The sequence below is a fragment of the Meriones unguiculatus genome, chromosome 2 (genome assembly GCF_030254825.1).
Source record: "Meriones unguiculatus strain TT.TT164.6M chromosome 2, Bangor_MerUng_6.1, whole genome shotgun sequence".
NCBI classification, from domain to species: Eukaryota; Metazoa; Chordata; class Mammalia; order Rodentia; family Muridae; genus Meriones; species Meriones unguiculatus.
The window spans coordinates 87,414,474-87,436,241 of record NC_083350.1 but is presented as its reverse complement, the minus strand read 5'-3'; positions in this window follow the sequence as shown (position 1 = coordinate 87,436,241).

Here is a 21,768-nt window from a genome sequence, read left to right as displayed (position 1 = left end):
GTAAAAACGCACTTGCAACGAAATGACTCCAGAGCACTTAAAAAACCCGCTTCCAGTGAAATGTCTGAGAAGTATGTAAAAACCCGCTTGCAACGAAATGACTCCAGAGTACTTAAAAACCCGTTTGCAACGAAATGACTCCAGAGCACTTAAAAACCCGCTTGCAACGAAATGACTCCAGAGCACTTGAAAACCCGCTTGCAACGAAATGACTCCAGAGCACTTAAAAACCCGCTTGCAACGAAATGACTCCAGAGCACTTAAAATCCCGCTTGCAACGAAATGACTCCAGAGTACTTAAAAACCCGCTTGCAACGAAATGACTCCAGAGCACTTAAAAAACCTGCTTCCAGTTAAATTTCAGAGAAGTATGTAAAAACCGACTTGCAACTCTATGACTCCAGAGCACGTAAAAACCCGCTCTCATCGAAATGACTCCAGAGTACTTAAAAACCTGCTGGCAACGAAATGCCTCCAGAGCACTTAAAAAACCCGCTTCCAGTGAAATGTCTGAGAAGTATGTAAAAACCCGCTTGCAACGTAATGAATCCAGAACACGTAAAAACCCGCTTGCAACGAAATGACTCCAGAGCACTTAAAAACCCACTTACAACGAAATGCCTTCAGAGCACTTAAAAACCCGCTTGCAACGAAATGACTCCAGAACACTTAAAAACCCGCTTGCAACGACAAGACTCCAGAGCACTTAAAAACCCGCTTGCAACGAAATGACTCCAGAGTACTTAAAAACCCGCTTGCAACGAAATGACTCCAGAACACTTAAAAACCCGCTTGCAACGAAATGACTCCAGAGCACTTAAAAACACGCTTGCAACGAAATCACTCCAGAACACTTAAAAACCCGCTTGCAACGAAATGAATCCAGAGCACTTAAAAACCGGCTTGCAACGAAATGACTCCAGAGCACTTAAAAACCCGCTTGCAACGAAATGACTCCAGAACACTTAAAAACCCGCTTGCAACGAAATGACTCCAGAGCACTTAAAAACCCGCTTGCAACGAAATGCCTTCAGAGGACTTAAAAACCCGCTTGCAACGAAATGACTCCAGAACACTTAAAAACCCGCTTGCAACGAAATGACTCCAGAACACTTAAAAACCCGCTTGCAACGAAATGACTCCAGAGCACTTAAAAACCCGCTTGCAACGAAATGACTCCAGAGCACTTAAAAACCCGCTTGCAACGAAATGACTCCAGAGCACTTAAAAACCCCCTTGAAACACAATGACTCCAGAGCACGTAAAAACCCGCTTGCAACGAAATGACTCCAGAGCACTTAAAAACCCGCTTGCAACGAAATGACTCCAGAGCACGTAAAAACCCGCTTGCAACGAAATGACTCCAGAGCACTTAAAAACCCGCTTGCAACGAAATGACTCCAGAGCACTTAAAAACCCGCTTGCAACGAAATGACTCCAGAGCACTTAAAAACCCGCTTGAAACACAATGACTCCAGAGCACGTAAAAACCCGCTTGCAATGAAATGACTCCAGAGCACTTAAAAACCCGCTTGCAACGAAATGACTCCACAGCACTTAAAAACCCGCTTGAAACGAAATGACTCCAGAGCACTTAAAAACCCGCTTGCAACGAAATGCCTTCAGAGCACTTAAAAACCCGCTTGCAACGAAATGACTCCAGAACACTTAAAAACCCGCTTGCAACGAAATGACTCCAGAGCACTTAAAAATCCGCTTGCAACGAAATGACTCCAGAGCACTTAAAAACCCGCTTGCAACGAAATGCCTCCAGAGCACTTAAAAACCCGCTTGCAACGAAATGACTCCAGAACACTTAAAAACCCGCTTGCAACGAAATGACTCCAGAACACTTAAAAACCCGCTTGCAACGAAATGACTCCAGAGCACTTAAAAACCCGCTTGCAACGAAATGACTCCAGAGCACTTAAAATCCCGCTTGCAACGAAATGACTCCAGAGCACTTAAAAACCCGCTTGAAACACAATGACTCCAGAGCACGTAAAAACCCGCTTGCAACTAAATGACTCCAGAGCACTTAAAAACCCGCTTGCAACGAAATGACTCCAGAGCACGTAAAAACCCGCTTGCAACGAAATGACTCCAGAGCACTTAAAAACCCGCTTGCAACGAAATGACTCCAGAGCACTTAAAAACCCGCTTGCAATGAAATGACTTCAGAGCACTTAAAAACCCGCTTGAAACACAATGACTCCAGAGCACGTAAAAACCCGCTTGCAACGAAATGACTCCAGAGCACTTAAAAACCCGCTTGCAACGAAATGACTCCAGAGCACGTAAAAACCCGCTTGCAACGAAATGACTCCAGAGCACTTAAAAACCCGCTTGCAACGAAATGACTCCAGAGCACTTAAAAACCTGCTTGCAACGAAATGACTCCAGAGCACTTAAAAATCCGCTTGGAACAAAATGACTCCAGAGCACTTAAAAACCCGCTTGCAACGAAATGACTCCAGAGCACGTAAAAACGCACTTGCAACGAAATGACTCCAGAGCACTTAAAAAACCCGCTTCCAGTGAAATGTCTGAGAAGTATGTAAAAACCCGCTTGCAACGAAATGACTCCAGAACACTTAAAAACACGCTTGCAACGAAATCACTCCAGAACACTTAAAAACCCGCTTGCAATGAAATGAATCCAGAGCACTTAAGAACCCGCTTGCAACGAAATGACTCCAGAGCACTTAAAAACCCGCTTGCAACGAAATGACTCCAGAGCACTTAAAAACCCGCTTGCAACGAAATGACTCCAGAGTACTTAAAAACCCGTTTGCAACGAAATGACTCCAGAGCACTTAAAAACCCGCTTGCAACGAAATGACTCCAGAGCACTTGAAAACCCGCTTGCAACGAAATGACTCCAGAGCACTTAAAAACCCGCTTGCAACGAAATGACTCCAGAGTACTTAAAAACCCGCTTGCAACGAAATGACTCCAGAGCACTTAAAAAACCCGCTTCCAGTTAAATTTCAGAGAAGTATGTAAAAACCGACTTGCAACTCTATGACTCCAGAGCACGTAAAAACCCGCTCTCATCGAAATGACTCCAGAGTACTTAAAAACCCGCTGGCAACGAAATGCCTCCAGAGCACTTAAAAAACCCGCTTCCAGTGAAATGTCTGAGAAGTATGTAAAAACCCGCTTGCAACGTAATTAATCCAGAACACGTAAAAACCCACTTGCAACGAAATGACTCCAGAGCACTTAAAAACCCACTTACAACGAAATGCCTTCAGAGCACTTAAAAACCCGCTTGCAACGAAATGACTCCAGAACACTTAAAAACCCGCTTGCAACGAAAAGACTCCAGAGCACTTAAAAACCCGCTTGCAACGAAATGACTCCAGAATACTTAAAAACCCGCTTACAACGAAATGACTCCAGAACACTTAAAAACCCGCTTGCAACGAAATGACTCCAGAGCACTTAAAAACACGCTTGCAACGAAATCACTCCAGAACACTTAAAAACCCGCTTGCAACGAAATGACTCCAGAGCACTTAAAAACCCGCTTGCAACGAAATGACTCCAGAGCACGTAAAAACCCGCTTGCAACGAAATGACTCCAGAGCACTTAAAAACCCGCTTGCAACGAAATGACTCCAGAGCACTTAAAAATCCGCTTGCAACGAAATGACTCCAGAGCACTTAAAAACCCGCTTTAAACACAATGACTCCAGAGCACGTAAAAACCCGCTTGCAATGAAATGACTCCAGAGCACTTAAAAACCCGCTTGCAACGAAATGACTCCACAGTACTTAAAAACCTGCTTGCAACGAAATGACTCCAGAGCACTTCAAAACCCGCTTGCAACGAAATGCCTTCAGAGCACTTAAAAACCCGCTTGCAACGAAATGACTCCAGAACACTTAAAAACCCGCTTGCAACGAAATGACTCCAGAGCACTTAAAAACCCGCTTGCAACGAAATGACTCCAGAGCACTTAAAAACCCGCTTGCAACGAAATGCCTCCAGAGCACTTAAAAACCCGCTTGCAACGAAATGACTCCAGAACACTTAAAAACCCGCTTGCAAAGAAATGACTCCAGAGCACTTAAAAACCCGCTTGCAACGAAATGCCTTCAGAGCACTTAAAAACCCGCTTGCAACGAAATGACTCCAGAACAATTAAAAACCCGCTTGCAACGAAATGACTCCAGAACACTTAAAAACCCGCTTGCAACGAAATGACTCCAGAGCACTTAAAAACCCGCTTGCAACGAAATGACTCCAGAGCACTTAAAATCCCGCTTGCAACGAAATGACTCCAGAGCACTTAAAAACCCGCTTGAAACACAATGACTCCAGAGCACGTAAAAACCCGCTTGCAACGAAATGACTCCAGAGCACTTAAAAACCCGCTTGCAACGAAATGACTCCAGAGCACGTAAAAACCCGCTTGCAACGAAATGACTCCAGAGCACTTAAAAACCCGCTTGCAACGAAATGACTCCAGAGCACTTAAAAACCCGCTTGAAACACAATGACTCCAGAGAACGTAAAAACCCGCTTGCAACGAAATGACTCCAGAGCACTTAAAAACCCGCTTGCAACGAAATGACTCCAGAGCACGTAAAAACCCGCTTGCAACGAAATGACTCCAGAGCACTTAAAAACCCGCTTGCAACGAAATGACTCCAGAGCACTTAAAAACCCGCTTGCAACGAAATGACTCCAGAGCACTTAAAAATCCGCTTGGAACAAAATGACTCCAGAGCACTTAAAAACCCGCTTGCAACGAAATGACTCCAGAACACTTAAAAACACGCTTGCAACGAAATCACTCCAGAACACTTAAAAACCCGCTTGCAATGAAATGAATCCAGAGCACTTAAGAACGCGCTTGCAACGAAATGACTCCAGAGCACTTAAAAACCCGCTTGCAACGAAATGACTCCAGAGCACTTAAAAACCCGCTTGCAACGAAATGACTCCAGAGTACTTAAAAACCCGTTTGCAACGAAATGACTCCAGAGCACTTAAAAACCCGCTTGCAACGAAATGACTCCAGAGCACTTGAAAACCCGCTTGCAACGAAATGACTCCAGAGCACTTAAAAACCCGCTTGCAACGAAATGACTCCAGAGTACTTAAAAACCCGCTTGCAACGAAATGACTCCAGAGCTCTTAAAAAACCCGCTTCCAGTTAAATTTCAGAGAAGTATGTAAAAACCGACTTGCAACTCTATGACTCCAGAGCACGTAAAAACCCGCTCTCATCGAAATGACTCCAGAGTACTTAAAAACCCGCTGGCAACGAAATGCCCCAGAGCACTTAAAAAACCCGCTTCCAGTGAAATGTCTGAGAAGTATGTAAAAACCCGCTTGCAACGTAATTAATCCAGAACACGTAAAAACCCACTTGCAACGAAAAGACTCCAGAGCACTTAAAAACCCACTTACAACGAAATGCCTTCAGAGCACTTAAAAACCCGCTTGCAACGAAATGACTCCAGAACACTTAAAAACCCGCTTGCAACGAAAAGACTCCAGAGCACTTAAAAACCCGCTTGCAACGAAATGACTCCAGAGCACTTAAAAACCCGCTTGATACACAATGACTCCAGAGCACGTAAAAACCCGCTTGCAATGAAATGACTCCAGAGCACTTAAAAACCCGCTTGCAACGAAATGACTCCAGAGCACTTAAAAACCCGCTTGCAACGAAATGACTCCAGAGCACTTAAAAACCCGCTTGCAACGAAATGACTCCAGAGCACTTAAAAACCCGCTTGGAACAAAATGACTCCAGAGCACTTAAAAACCCGCTTGCAACGAAATGACTCCAGAGCACGTAAAAACCCACTTGCAACGAAATGACTCCAGAGCACTTAAAAAACCCGCTTCCAGTGAAATGTCTGAGAAGTATGTAAAAACCCGCTTGCAACGAAATGACTCCAGAACACTTAAAAACACGCTTGCAACGAAATCACTCCAGAACACTTAAAAACCCGCTTGCAACGAAATGAAGCCAGAGCACTTAAGAACCCGCTTGCAACGAAATGACTCCAGAGCACTTAAAAACCCGCTTGCAACGAAATGACTCCAGAGCACTTAAAAACCCGCTTGCAACGAAATGACTCCAGAGTACTTAAAAACCCGTTTGCAACGAAATGACTCCAGAGCACTTAAAAACCCGCTTGCAACGAAATGACTCCAGAGCACTTGAAAACCCGCTTGCAACGAAATGACTCCAGAGCACTTAAAAACCCGCTTGCAACGAAATGACTCCAGAGCACTTAAAATCCCGCTTGCAACGAAATAACTCCAGAGTACTTAAAAACCCGCTTGCAACGAAATGACTCCAGAGCACTTAAAAAACCCGCTTCCAGTTAAATGTCAGAGAAGTATGTAAAAACCGGCTTACAACTAAATGACTCCAGAGCACGTAAAAACCCGCTCTCATCGAAATGGCTCCAGAGTACTTAAAAACCCGCTGGCAACGAAATGCCTCCAGAGCACTTAAAAAACCCGCTTACAGTGAAATGTCTGAGAAGTATGTAAATACCCGCTTGCAACGAAATGACTCCAGAACACTTAAAAACCCGCTTGCAACGAAATGACTCCAGAACACTTAAAAACACGCTTGCAACGAAATCACTCCAGAACACTTAAAAACCCGCTTGCAACAAAATGAATCCAGAGCACTTAAAAACCCGCTTGCAACGAAATGACTCCAGAGCACTTAAAAATCCGCTTGCAACGAAATGTCTCCAGAACAATTAAAAACCCGCTTGCAACGAAATGACTCCAGAGCACTTAAAAACCCGCTTGCAACGAAATACCTTCAGAGCACTTAAAAACCCGCTTGCAACGAAATGACTCCAGAACACTTAAAAACCCGCTTGCAACGAAATGACTCCAGAACACTTAAAAACCCGCTTGCAACGAAATGACTCCAGAGCACTTACAAACCCGCTTGCAATGAAATGACTCCAGAGAACTTAAAAACCCGCTTGCAACGAAATGACTCCAGAACACTTAAAAACCCGCTTGCAACGAAATGACTCCAGAGCACTTAAAAACCCGCTTGCAACGAAATGACTCCAGAGCACGTAAAAACCCGCTTGCAACGAAATGACTCCAGAGCACTTAAAAACCCGCTTGCAACGAAATGACTCCAGAGCACGTAAAAACCCGCTTGCAATGAAATGACTCCAGAGCACTTAAAAACCCGCTTGCAATGAAATGACTCCAGAGCACGTAAAAACCCGCTTGCAACGAAATGACTCCAGAGCACGTAAAAACCCGCTTGCAACGAAATGACTCCAGAGCACTTAAAAACCCGCTTGCAACGAAATGACTCCAGAGCACTTAAAAACCCGCTTGAAACACAATGACTCCAGAGCACGTAAAAACCCGCTTGCAACGAAATGACTCCAGAGCACTTAAAAACCCGCTTGCAACGAAATGACTCCAGAGCACGTAAAAACCCGCTTGCATCGAAATGACTCCAGAGCACTTAAAAACCCGCTTGCAACGAAATGGCTCCAGAGCACTTAAAAACCCGCTTGCAACGAAATGACTCCAGAATACTTAAAAACCCGCTTGCAACGAAATGACTCCAGAGCACTTAAAAACCCGCTTGCAACGAAATGACTCCAGAGCACTTAAAAACCCGCTTGCAACGAAATGACTCCAGAGCACGTAAAAACCCGCTTCTAACGAAATGACTCTAGAGCACTTAAAAAACCCGCTTCCAGTGAAATGTCTGAGAAGTATGTAAAAACCCGCTTGCAACGAAATGACTCCAGAACACTTAAAAACACGCTTGCAACGAAATCACTCCAGAACACTTAAAAACCCTCTTGCAACGAAATGAATCCAGAGCACTTAAAAACCCGCTTGCAACGAAATGACTCCAGAGCACTTAAAAACCCGCTTGCAACGAAATGACTCCAGAGCACTTAAAAACCCGCTTGCAACGAAATGACTCTAGAGCACGTAAAAACCCGCTCTCATCGAAATGACTCCAGAGTACTTAAAAACCCGCTGGCAACGAAATGCCTCCAGAGCACTTAAAAAACCCGCTTCCAGTGAAATGTCTGAGAAGTATGTAAAAACCCGCTTGCAACGTAATGAATCCAGAACACGTAAAAACCCGCTTGCAACGAAATGACTCCAGAGCACTTAAAAACCCACTTACAACGAAATGCCTTCAGAGCACTTAAAAACCCGCTTGCAACGAAATGACTCCAGAACACTTAAAAACCCGCTTGCAACGAAAAGACTCCAGAGCACTTAAAAACCCGCTTGCAACAAAATGACTCCAGAGCACTCAAAAACCCGCTTGCAACAAAATGACTCCAGAGCACTTAAAAACCCGCTTCCAGTGAAATGTCTGAGAAGTATGTAAAAACCCGCTTGCAACGAAATGACTCCAGAGTACTTAAAAACCCGCTTGCAAAGAAATGCCTCCAGAGCACTTAAAAAACCCGCTTCCAGTGAAATGTCTGAGAAGTATGTAAATACCCGCTTGCAACGAAATGACTCCAGAACACTTAAAAACACGCTTGCAAAGAAATGACTCCAGAACACTTAAAAACCCGCTTGCAACGAAATGACTCCAGAGCACGTAAAAACCCGCTTGCAACGAAATGACTCCAGAGCACTTAAAAACCCGCTTGCAACGAAATGACTCCAGAGCACTTAAAAACATGCTTGCAACGAAATGACTCCAGAGCACTTAAAAACCCGCTTGCAACGAAATGACTCCAGAACACTTAAAAACCCGCTTGCATCGAAATGACTCCAGAACACTTAAAAACCCGCTTGCAACGAAATGACTCCAGAGCACTTAAAAACCCGCTTGCAACGAAATGACTCCAGAGCACTTAAAAACCCGCTTGCAACGAAATGACTCCAGAGCACTTAAAAACCCGCTTGCAACGAAATGACTCCAGAACACTTAAAAACCCGCTTGCAACGAAATGACTCCAGAGCACTTAAAAACCCGCTTGCAACGAAATGACTCCAGAGCACTTAAAAAACCCGCTTCCAGTGAAATGTCTGAGAAGTATGTAAAAACCCGCTTGCAACGAAATGACTCCAGAGCACGTAAAAACCCGCTTGCAACGAAATGACTCCAGAGCACTTAAAAAACCCGCTTCCAGTTAAATGTCAGAGAAGTATGTAAAAACCCGCTTGCAACGAAATGACTCCAGAGCACGTAAAAACCCACTTGCAACAAAATGACTCCAGAGTACTTAAAAACCCGCTTGCAACGAAATGCTTCCAGAGCCCTTAAAAAACCCACTTGCAACGAAAAGACTCCAGAGCACTTAAAAACCCACTTACAACGAAATGCCTTCAGAGCACTTAAAAACCCGCTTGCAACGAAATGACTCCAGAACACTTAAAAACCCGCTTGCAACGAAAAGACTCCAGAGCACTTAAAAACCCGCTTGCAACGAAATGACTCCAGAGCACTTAAAAACCCGCTTGATACACAATGACTCCAGAGCACGTAAAAACCCGCTTGCAATGAAATGACTCCAGAGCACTTAAAAACCCGCTTGCAACGAAATGACTCCAGAGCACTTAAAAACCCGCTTGCAACGAAATGACTCCAGAGCACTTAAAAACCCGCTTGCAACGAAATGACTCCAGAGCACTTAAAAACCCGCTTGGAACAAAATGACTCCAGAGCACTTAAAAACCCGCTTGCAACGAAATGACTCCAGAGCACGTAAAAACCCACTTGCAACGAAATGACTCCAGAGCACTTAAAAAACCCGCTTCCAGTGAAATGTCTGAGAAGTATGTAAAAACCCGCTTGCAACGAAATGACTCCAGAACACTTAAAAACACGCTTGCAACGAAATCACTCCAGAACACTTAAAAACCCGCTTGCAACGAAATGAAGCCAGAGCACTTAAGAACCCGCTTGCAACGAAATGACTCCAGAGCACTTAAAAACCCGCTTGCAACGAAATGACTCCAGAGCACTTAAAAACCCGCTTGCAACGAAATGACTCCAGAGTACTTAAAAACCCGTTTGCAACGAAATGACTCCAGAGCACTTAAAAACCCGCTTGCAACGAAATGACTCCAGAGCACTTGAAAACCCGCTTGCAACGAAATGACTCCAGAGCACTTAAAAACCCGCTTGCAACGAAATGACTCCAGAGCACTTAAAATCCCGCTTGCAACGAAATAACTCCAGAGTACTTAAAAACCCGCTTGCAACGAAATGACTCCAGAGCACTTAAAAAACCCGCTTCCAGTTAAATGTCAGAGAAGTATGTAAAAACCGGCTTACAACTAAATGACTCCAGAGCACGTAAAAACCCGCTCTCATCGAAATGGCTCCAGAGTACTTAAAAACCCGCTGGCAACGAAATGCCTCCAGAGCACTTAAAAAACCCGCTTACAGTGAAATGTCTGAGAAGTATGTAAATACCCGCTTGCAACGAAATGACTCCAGAACACTTAAAAACCCGCTTGCAACGAAATGACTCCAGAACACTTAAAAACACGCTTGCAACGAAATCACTCCAGAACACTTAAAAACCCGCTTGCAACAAAATGAATCCAGAGCACTTAAAAACCCGCTTGCAACGAAATGACTCCAGAGCACTTAAAAATCCGCTTGCAACGAAATGTCTCCAGAACAATTAAAAACCCGCTTGCAACGAAATGACTCCAGAGCACTTAAAAACCCGCTTGCAACGAAATACCTTCAGAGCACTTAAAAACCCGCTTGCAACGAAATGACTCCAGAACACTTAAAAACCCGCTTGCAACGAAATGACTCCAGAACACTTAAAAACCCGCTTGCAACGAAATGACTCCAGAGCACTTACAAACCCGCTTGCAATGAAATGACTCCAGAGAACTTAAAAACCCGCTTGCAACGAAATGACTCCAGAACACTTAAAAACCCGCTTGCAACGAAATGACTCCAGAGCACTTAAAAACCCGCTTGCAACGAAATGACTCCAGAGCACGTAAAAACCCGCTTGCAACGAAATGACTCCAGAGCACTTAAAAACCCGCTTGCAACGAAATGACTCCAGAGCACGTAAAAACCCGCTTGCAATGAAATGACTCCAGAGCACTTAAAAACCCGCTTGCAATGAAATGACTCCAGAGCACGTAAAAACCCGCTTGCAACGAAATGACTCCAGAGCACGTAAAAACCCGCTTGCAACGAAATGACTCCAGAGCACTTAAAAACCCGCTTGCAACGAAATGACTCCAGAGCACTTAAAAACCCGCTTGAAACACAATGACTCCAGAGCACGTAAAAACCCGCTTGCAACGAAATGACTCCAGAGCACTTAAAAACCCGCTTGCAACGAAATGACTCCAGAGCACGTAAAAACCCGCTTGCATCGAAATGACTCCAGAGCACTTAAAAACCCGCTTGCAACGAAATGGCTCCAGAGCACTTAAAAACCCGCTTGCAACGAAATGACTCCAGAATACTTAAAAACCCGCTTGCAACGAAATGACTCCAGAGCACTTAAAAACCCGCTTGCAACGAAATGACTCCAGAGCACTTAAAAACCCGCTTGCAACGAAATGACTCCAGAGCACGTAAAAACCCGCTTCTAACGAAATGACTCTAGAGCACTTAAAAAACCCGCTTCCAGTGAAATGTCTGAGAAGTATGTAAAAACCCGCTTGCAACGAAATGACTCCAGAACACTTAAAAACACGCTTGCAACGAAATCACTCCAGAACACTTAAAAACCCTCTTGCAACGAAATGAATCCAGAGCACTTAAAAACCCGCTTGCAACGAAATGACTCCAGAGCACTTAAAAACCCGCTTGCAACGAAATGACTCCAGAGCACTTAAAAACCCGCTTGCAACGAAATGACTCTAGAGCACGTAAAAACCCGCTCTCATCGAAATGACTCCAGAGTACTTAAAAACCCGCTGGCAACGAAATGCCTCCAGAGCACTTAAAAAACCCGCTTCCAGTGAAATGTCTGAGAAGTATGTAAAAACCCGCTTGCAACGTAATGAATCCAGAACACGTAAAAACCCGCTTGCAACGAAATGACTCCAGAGCACTTAAAAACCCACTTACAACGAAATGCCTTCAGAGCACTTAAAAACCCGCTTGCAACGAAATGACTCCAGAACACTTAAAAACCCGCTTGCAACGAAAAGACTCCAGAGCACTTAAAAACCCGCTTGCAACAAAATGACTCCAGAGCACTCAAAAACCCGCTTGCAACAAAATGACTCCAGAGCACTTAAAAACCCGCTTCCAGTGAAATGTCTGAGAAGTATGTAAAAACCCGCTTGCAACGAAATGACTCCAGAGTACTTAAAAACCCGCTTGCAAAGAAATGCCTCCAGAGCACTTAAAAAACCCGCTTCCAGTGAAATGTCTGAGAAGTATGTAAATACCCGCTTGCAACGAAATGACTCCAGAACACTTAAAAACACGCTTGCAAAGAAATGACTCCAGAACACTTAAAAACCCGCTTGCAACGAAATGACTCCAGAGCACGTAAAACCCGCTTGCAACGAAATGACTCCAGAGCACTTAAAAACCCGCTTGCAACGAAATGACTCCAGAGCACTTAAAAACATGCTTGCAACGAAATGACTCCAGAGCACTTAAAAACCCGCTTGCAACGAAATGACTCCAGAACACTTAAAAACCCGCTTGCATCGAAATGACTCCAGAACACTTAAAAACCCGCTTGCAACGAAATGACTCCAGAGCACTTAAAAACCCGCTTGCAACGAAATGACTCCAGAGCACTTAAAAACCCGCTTGCAACGAAATGACTCCAGAGCACTTAAAAACCCGCTTGCAACGAAATGACTCCAGAACACTTAAAAACCCGCTTGCAACGAAATGACTCCAGAGCACTTAAAAACCCGCTTGCAACGAAATGACTCCAGAGCACTTAAAAAACCCGCTTCCAGTGAAATGTCTGAGAAGTATGTAAAAACCCGCTTGCAACGAAATGACTCCAGAGCACGTAAAAACCCGCTTGCAACGAAATGACTCCAGAGCACTTAAAAAACCCGCTTCCAGTTAAATGTCAGAGAAGTATGTAAAAACCCGCTTGCAACGAAATGACTCCAGAGCACGTAAAAACCCACTTGCAACAAAATGACTCCAGAGTACTTAAAAACCCGCTTGCAACGAAATGCTTCCAGAGCCCTTAAAAAACCCACTTCCAGTGAAATGTCTGAGGAGTATGTAAAAATCCGCTTGCAACGAAATGTCTCCAGAACACGTAAAAACCCGCTTGCAACGAAATGACTCCAGAGCACTTAAAAACCCGCTTACAACGAAATGCCTTCAGAGCACTTAAAAACCTGCATGCAAAGAAATGACTCCAGAACACTTAAAAACCCGCTTGCATCGAAAAGACTCCAGAGCACTTAAAAACCCGCTTGAAACCCAATGACTCCAGAGCACGTAAAAACCCACTTCCAGTGAAATGTCTGAGAAGTATGTAAATACCCGCTTGCAAGGAAATGACTCCAGAACACTTAAAAACACGCTTGCAAAGAAATGACTCCAGAACACTTAAAAACATGCTTGCAACGAAATGACTCCAGAGCACTTAAAAACCCGCTTGCAAAGAAATGACTCCAGAATACTTAAAAACCCGCTTGCAACGAAATGACTCCAGAGCACTTAAAAACCCGCTTGCAACGAAATGACTCCAGAGCACTTAAAAACCCGCTTGCAATTAAATGACTCCAGAGCACTTAAAAATCCAGCTTCCAGTGAAATGTCTGAGAAGTATGTAAAAACCCGCTTGCAAGGAAATGACTCCAGAGCACGTATAAACCCGCTTGCAACGAAATGACTCAAGAACACTTAAAAAACCCGCTTCCAGTTAAATGTCAGAGAAGTATGTAAAAACCCGCTTGCATCGAAATGACTCCAGAGCACGTAAAAACCCGCTTGCAACGAAATGACTCCAGAGTACTTAAAAACCCGCTTGCAACGAAAAGACTCCAGAGCCCTTAAAAACCCGCTTGCAACGAAATGACTCCAGAACACTTAAAAACCCGCTTGCAACGAAATGACTCCAGAGCACTTAAAAACCCGCTTGCAACGAAATGACTCCAGAGTACTTAAAAACCCGCTTGCAACGAAATGACTCCAGAGCACTTAAAAACCCGCTTGCAACGAAATGACTCCAGAGCACTTAAAAACCCGCTTGCAACGTAATGACTCCAGAGTACTTAAAAACCCGCTTGCAACGAAATGACTCCAGAGCACTTAAAAAATCCGCTTCCAGTGAAATGTCTGAGAAGTATGTAAAAACCCGCTTGCAACGAAATGACTCAAGAGCACTAAAACACCGCTTGCAACGAAATGACTCCAGAGCACTTAAAAAACCCGCTTCCAGTTAAATGTCAGAGAAGTATGTAAAAACCGGCTTGCAACCAAATGACTCCAGAGCACGTAAAAACCCGCTTGCAACGAAATGACTCCAGAGTACTTAAAAACCCGCTTGTAACGAAATGCCTCCAGAGCACTTAAAAAACCCGCTTCCAGTGAAATGTCTGAGAAGTATGTAAAAACCCGCTTGCAACGAAATGACTCCAGAACACTTAAAAACCCGCTTGCAACGAAAAGACTCCAGAGCACTTAAAAACCCGCTTGCAACGAAATATCTCCAGAGCACCTAAAAACCTGCTTGCAACGAAATGCCTACAGAGCATTTAAAAAACCCGCTTCCAGTGAAATGTCTGAGAAGTATGTAAAAACCCGCTTGCAACGAAATGACTCCAGATCACGTAAAAACCCGCTTGCAACGAAATGACTCCAGAGCACTTAAAAAACCCGCTTCCAGTTAAATGTCAGAGATGTATGTAAAAACCCGCTTGCAACGAAATGACTCCAGAGCACGTAAAAACCCGCTTGCAACGATATGACTCCAGAGTACTTAAAATCCCGCTTGCCACGAAATGCCTCCAGAGCACTTAAAAGACCCGCTTCCAGTGAAATGTCTGAGGAGTATGTAAAAACCCGCTTGCAACGAAATGACTCCAGAGCACTTAAAAACCCGCTTGCAACGAAATGACTCCAGAGCACTTAAAAACCCGCTTACAACGAAATGCCTTCAGAGCACTTAAAAACCCTCTTGCAACGAAATGACTCCAGAGCACTTAAAAACCCGCTTGCAACGAAATGACTCCAGAGCACTTAAAAACCCGCTTGCAACGAAATGACTCCAGGGTACTTAAAAACCCGCTTGCAACGAAATGACTCCAGAGCACTTAAAAAACCCGCTTCCAATGAAATGTCTGAGAAGTATGTAAAAACCCGCTTGCAACGAAATGTCTCCAGAGCACCTAAAAACCCGCTTGCAACGACATGCCTACAGAGCATTTAAAAAACCCGCTTCCAGTGAAATGTCTGAGAAGTATGTAAAAACCCGCTTGCAACGAAATGACTCCAGAGCACGTAAAAACCCGCTTGCAACGAAATGACTCCAGAGCACTTAAAAAACCTGCTTCCAGTTAAATGTCAGAGAAGTATGTAAAAACCCGCTTGCAACGAAATGACTCCAGAGCACGTAAAAACCCGCTTGCAATGAAATGACTCCAGAGTACTTAAAATCCCGCTTGCCACGAAATGCCTCCAGAGCACTTAAAAAACCCGCTTCCAGTGAAATGTCTGAGGAGTATGTAAAAACCCGCTTGCAACTAAATGACTCGAGAACACGTAAAAACCCGCTTGCAACGAAATGACTCCAGAGCACTTAAAAACCCGCTTACAACGAAATGCCTTCAGAGCACTTAAAACCCCGCTTGCAACGAAATGACTCCAGAACACTTAAAAACCCGCTTGCAACGAAATGACTCCAGAACACTTAAAAACCCGCTTGCAACGAAATGACTCCAGAGCACTTAAAAACCCGCTTGCAACGAAATGACTCCAGAGCACTTAAAAACCCGCTTGCAACGAAATGACTCCAGAGCACTTAAAAACCCGCTTGAAACACAATGACTCCAGAGCACGTAAAAACCCGCTTGCAACGAAATGACTCCAGAGCACTTAAAAACCCGCTTGCAACGAAATGACTCCAGAGCACGTAAAAACCCGCTTGCAACGAAATGACTCCAGAGCACTTAAAAACTCGCTTGCAACGAAATGACTACAGAGCACTTAAAAACCCGCTTGCAACGAAATGACTCCAGAATACTTAAAAACCCGCTTGCAACGAAATGACTCCAGAGCACTTAAAAACCCGCTTGCAACGAAATGACTCCAGAGCACTTAAAAACCCGCTTGGAACAAAATGACTCCAGAGCACTTAAAAACCCGCTTGCAACGAAATGACTCCAGAGCACTTAAAAAACCGCTTGCAACGAAATGACTCCAGAGCACTTAAAAAACCCGCTTCCAGTGAAATGTCTGAGAAGTATGTAAAAACCCGCTTGAAACGAAATGACTCCAGAACACATAAAAACCCGCTTGTAACGAAATGACTCCAGAGCACGAAAAAACCCGCTTGCAAAGAAATGACTACAGAGTACTTAAAAACCCGCTTGCAACGAAATGCCTACAGAGCAATTAAAAAACCCGCTTCCAGTGAAATGTCTGAGAAGTATGTAAATACCCGCTTGCAACGAAATGACTCCAGAACACTTAAAAACCCGCTTGCAACGAAATGACTCCAGAACACTTAAAAACACGCTTGCAACGAAATCACTCCAGAACACTTTAAAACCCGCTTGCAACGAAATGAATCCAGAGCACTTAAAAACCCGCTTGCAAAGAAATGACTCCAGAGCACTTAAAAACCCGCTTGCAACGAAAGGACTCCAGAACACTTAAAAACCCGCTTGCAACGAAATGCCTTCAGAGCACTTAAAAACCCGCTTGCAATGAAATGACTCCAGAACACTTAAAAACCCGCTCGCAACACTTGGAACAAAATGACTCCAGAGCACTTAAAAACCCGCTTGCAACGAAATGACTCCAGAGCACGTAAAAACCCGCTTGCAACGAAATGACTCCAGAGCACTTAAAAAACCCGCTTCCAGTGAAATGTCTGAGAAGTATGTAAATACCCGCTTGCAACGAAATGACTCCAGAACACTTAAAAACCCGCTTGCAACGAAATGACTCCAGAACACTTAAAAACCCGCTTGCAACGAAATGACTCCAGAGCACTTAAAAACCCGCTTGCAACGAAATGACTCCAGAGCACTTAAAAACCCGCTTGCAACGAAATGACTCCAGAGCACTTAAAAACCCGCTTGCAACGAAATGACTCCAGAGCACTTAAAAACCCGTTTGCAACGAAATGACTCCAGAGCACTTAAAAACCCGCTTGCAACGAAATGACTCCAGAACACTTAAAAACCCGCTTGCAACGAAATGACTCCAGAGCACTTAAAAACCCGCTTGCAACGTAATGACTTCAGAGCACTTAAAAACTCGCTTGCAACCAAATGACTCCAGAGCACTCAAAAACCCGCTTGCAACAAAATGACTCCAGAGCACTTAAAAACCTGCTTCCAGTGAAATGTCTAAGAAGTATGTAAAAACCCGCTTGCAACGAAATGACTCCAGAGTACTTAAAAACCTGCTTGCAACGAAATGCCTCCAGAGCACTTAAAAAAACCGCTTCCAGTGAAATGTCTGAGAAGTATGTAAATACCCGCTTGCAACGAAATGACTCCAGAACACTTAAAAACACGCTTGCAAAGAAATGACTCCAGAACACTTAAAAACCCGCTAGCAACGAAATGACTCCAGAGCACGTAAAAACCCGCTTGCAACGAAATGACTCCAGAGCACTTAAAAACCCGCTTGCAACGAAATGACTCCAGAGCACTTAAAAACATGCTTGCAACGAAATGACTCCAGAGCACTTAAAAACCCGCTTGCAACGAAATGACTCCAGAATACTTAAAAACACGCTTGCAACGACATGACTCCAGAGTACTTAAAAAACCCGCTTCCAGTGAAATGTCTGAGAAGTATGTAAAAACCCGCTTGCAACGAAATGACTCCAGAGCACGTAAAAACCCGCTTGCAACGAAATGACTCCAGAGCACTTAAAAACCCGCTTGCAACGAAATGACTCCAGGGTACTTAAAAACCCGCTTGCAACGAAATGACTCCAGAGCACTTAAAAAACCTGCTTCCAGTGAAATGTCTGAGAAGTATGTAAAAACCCGCTTGCAACGAAATGTCTCCAGAGCACCTAAAAACCCGCTTGCAACGACATGCCTACAGAGCATTTAAAAAACCCGCTTCCAGTGAAATGTCTGAGAAGTATGTAAAAACCTGCTTGCAACGAAATGACTCCAGAGCACGTAAAAACCCACTTGCAACGAAATGACTCCAGAGCACTTAAAAAACCTGCTTCCAGTTAAATGTCAGAGAAGTATGTAAAAACCCGCTTGCAACGAAATGACTCCAGAGCACGTAAAAACCCGCTTGCAACGAAATGACTCCAGAGTACTTAAAATCCCGCTTGCCACGAAATGCCTCCAGAGCACTTAAAAAACCCGCTTCCAGTGAAATGTCTGAGGAGTATGTAAAAACCCGCTTGCAACTAAATGACTCGAGAACACGTAAAAACCCGCTTGCAACGAAATGACTCCAGAACACTTAAAAACCCGCTTGCAACGAAATGACTCCAGAGCACTTAAAAACCCGCTTGCAACGAAATGACTCCAGAGCACTTAAAAACCCGCTTGCAACGAAATGACTCCAGAGCACTTAAAAACCCGCTTGAAACACAATGACTCCAGAGCACGTAAAAACCCGCTTGCAACGAAATGACTCCAGAGCACTTAAAAACCCGCTTGCAACGAAATGACTCCAGAGCACGTAAAAACCCGCTTGCAACGAAATGACTCCAGAGCACTTAAAAACTCGCTTGCAACGAAATGACTACAGAGCACTTAAAAACCCGCTTGCAACGAAATGACTCCAGAATACTTAAAAACCCGCTTGCACCGAAATGACTCCAGAGCACTTAAAAACCCGCTTGCAACGAAATGACTCCAGAGCACTTAAAAACCCGCTTGGAACTAAATGACTCCAGAGCACTTAAAAACCCGCTTGCAACGAAATGACTCCAGAGCACTTAAAAACCCGCTTGCAACGAAATGACTCCAGAGCACTTAAAAAACCCGCTTCCAGTGAAATGTCTGAGAAGTATGTAAAAACCCGCTTGAAACGAAATGACTCCAGAACACATAAAAACCCGCTTGTAACGAAATGACTCCAGAGCACGAAAAAACCCGCTTGCAAAGAAATGACTACAGAGTACTTAAAAACCCGCTTGCAACGAAATGCCTACAGAGCAATTAAAAAACCCGCTTCCAGTGAAATGTCTGAGAAGTATGTAAATACCCGCTTGCAACGAAATGACTCCAGAACACTTAAAAACCCGCTTGCAACGAAATGACTCCAGAACACTTAAAAACACGCTTGCAACGAAATCACTCCAGAACACTTAAAAACCCGCTTGCAACGAAATGAATCCAGAGCACTTAAAAACCCGCTTGCAAAGAAATGACTCCAGAGCACTTAAAAACCCGCTTGCAACGAAATGACTCCAGAACACTTAAAAACCCGCTTGCAACGAAATGACTCCAGAGCACTTAAAAACCCACTTACAACGAAATGCCTTCAGAGCACTTAAAAACCCGCTTGCAATGAAATGACTCCAGAACACTTAAAAACCCGCTTGCAACGAAAAGACTCCAGAGCACTGAAAAACCCGCTTGCAACGAAATGACTCCAGAGTACTTAAAAACCCGCTTGCAACAAAATGACTCCAGAACACTTAAAAACCCGCTTTCAAAGAAATGACTCCAGAGCACTTAAAAACCCGCTTGCAACGTAATGACTTCAGAGCACTTAAAAACTCGCTTGCAACCAAATGACTCCAGAGCACTCAAAAACCCGCTTGCAACAAAATGACTCCAGAGCACTTAAAAACCTGCTTCCAGTGAAATGTCTAAGAAGTATGTAAAAACCCGCTTGCAACGAAATGACTCCAGAGTACTTAAAAACCTGCTTGCAACGAAATGCCTCCAGAGCACTTAAAAAAACCGCTTCCAGTGAAATGTCTGAGAAGTATGTAAATACCCGCTTGCAACGAAATGACTCCAGAACACTTTAAAACACGCTTGCAAAGAAATGACTCCAGAACACTTAAAAACCCGCTAGCAACGAAATGACTCCAGAGCACGTAAAAACCCGCTTGCAACGAAATGACTCCAGAGCACTTAAAAACCCGCTTGCAACGAAATGAATCCAGAGCACTTAAAAACATGCTTGCAACGAAATGACTCCAGAGCACTTAAAAACCCGCTTGCAACGAAATGACTCCAGAATACTTAAAAACCCGCTTGCAACGAAATGACTCCAGAGCACTTAAAAACCCGCTTGCAACGAAATGACTCCAGAGCACTTAAAAACCCGCTTGCAACCAAATGACTCCAGAGCACTTAAAAACCCGCTTGCAAAGAAATGACTCCAGAATACTTAAAAACCCGCTTGCAACGACATGACTCCAGAGCACTTAAAAAACCCGCTTCCAGTGAAATGTCTGAGAAGTATGTAAAAACCCGCTTGCAACGAAATGACTCCAGAGCACGTAAAAACCCGCTTGCAACGAAATGACTCCAGAGCACTTAAAAACCCGCTTGCAACGAAATGACTCCAGGGTACTCAAAAACCCGCTTGCAACGAAATGACTCCAGAGCACTTAAAAAACCCGCTTCCAGTGAAATGTCTGAGAAGTATGTAAAAACTCGCTTGCAAGGAAATGTCTCCAGAGCACCTAAAAACCCGCTTGCAACGACATGCCTACAGAGCATTTAAAAAACCCGCTTCCAGTGAAATGTCTGAGAAGTATGTAAAAACCCGCTTGCAACGAAATGACTCCAGAGCACGTAAAAACCCGCTTGCAACGAAATGACTCCAGAGTACTTAAAATCCCGCTTGCCACGAAATGCCTCCAGAGCACTTAAAAAACCCGCTTCCAGTGAAATGTCTGAGGAGTATGTAAAAACCCGCTTGCAACTAAATGACTCGAGAACACGTAAAAACCCGCTTGCAACGAAATGACTCCAGAACACTTAAAAACCCGCTTGCAACGAAATGACTCCAGAACACTTAAAAACCCGCTTGCAACGAAATGACTCCAGAGCACTTAAAAACCCGCTTGCAACGAAATGACTCCAGAGCACTTAAAAACCCGCTTGCAACGAAATGACTCCAGAGCACTTAAAAACCCGCTTGAAACACAATGACTCCAGAGCACGTAAAAACCCGCTTGCAACGAAATGACTCCAGAGCACTTAAAAACCCGCTTGCAACGAAATGACTCCAGAACACTTAAAAACCCGCTTACAACGAAATGCCTTCAGAGCACTTAAAACCCCTCTTGCAACGAAATGACTCCAGAACACTTAAAAACCCGCTTGCAACGAAATGACTCCAGAACACTTAAAAACCCGCTTGCATCGAAATGACTCCAGAGCACTTAAAAACCCGCTTGCAACGAAATGACTCCAGAGCACTTAAAAACCCGCTTGAAACACAATGACTCCAGAGCACGTAAAAACCCGCTTGCAACGAAATGACTCCAGAACACTTAAAAACCCGCTTGCAACGAAATGACTCCAGAGCACTTAAAAACCCGCTTGCAACGAAATGACTCCAGAGCACTTAAAAACCCGCTTGAAACACAATGACTCCAGAGCACGTAAAAACCCGCTTGCAACGAAATGACTCCAGAGCACTTAAAAACCCGCTTGAAACGAAATGA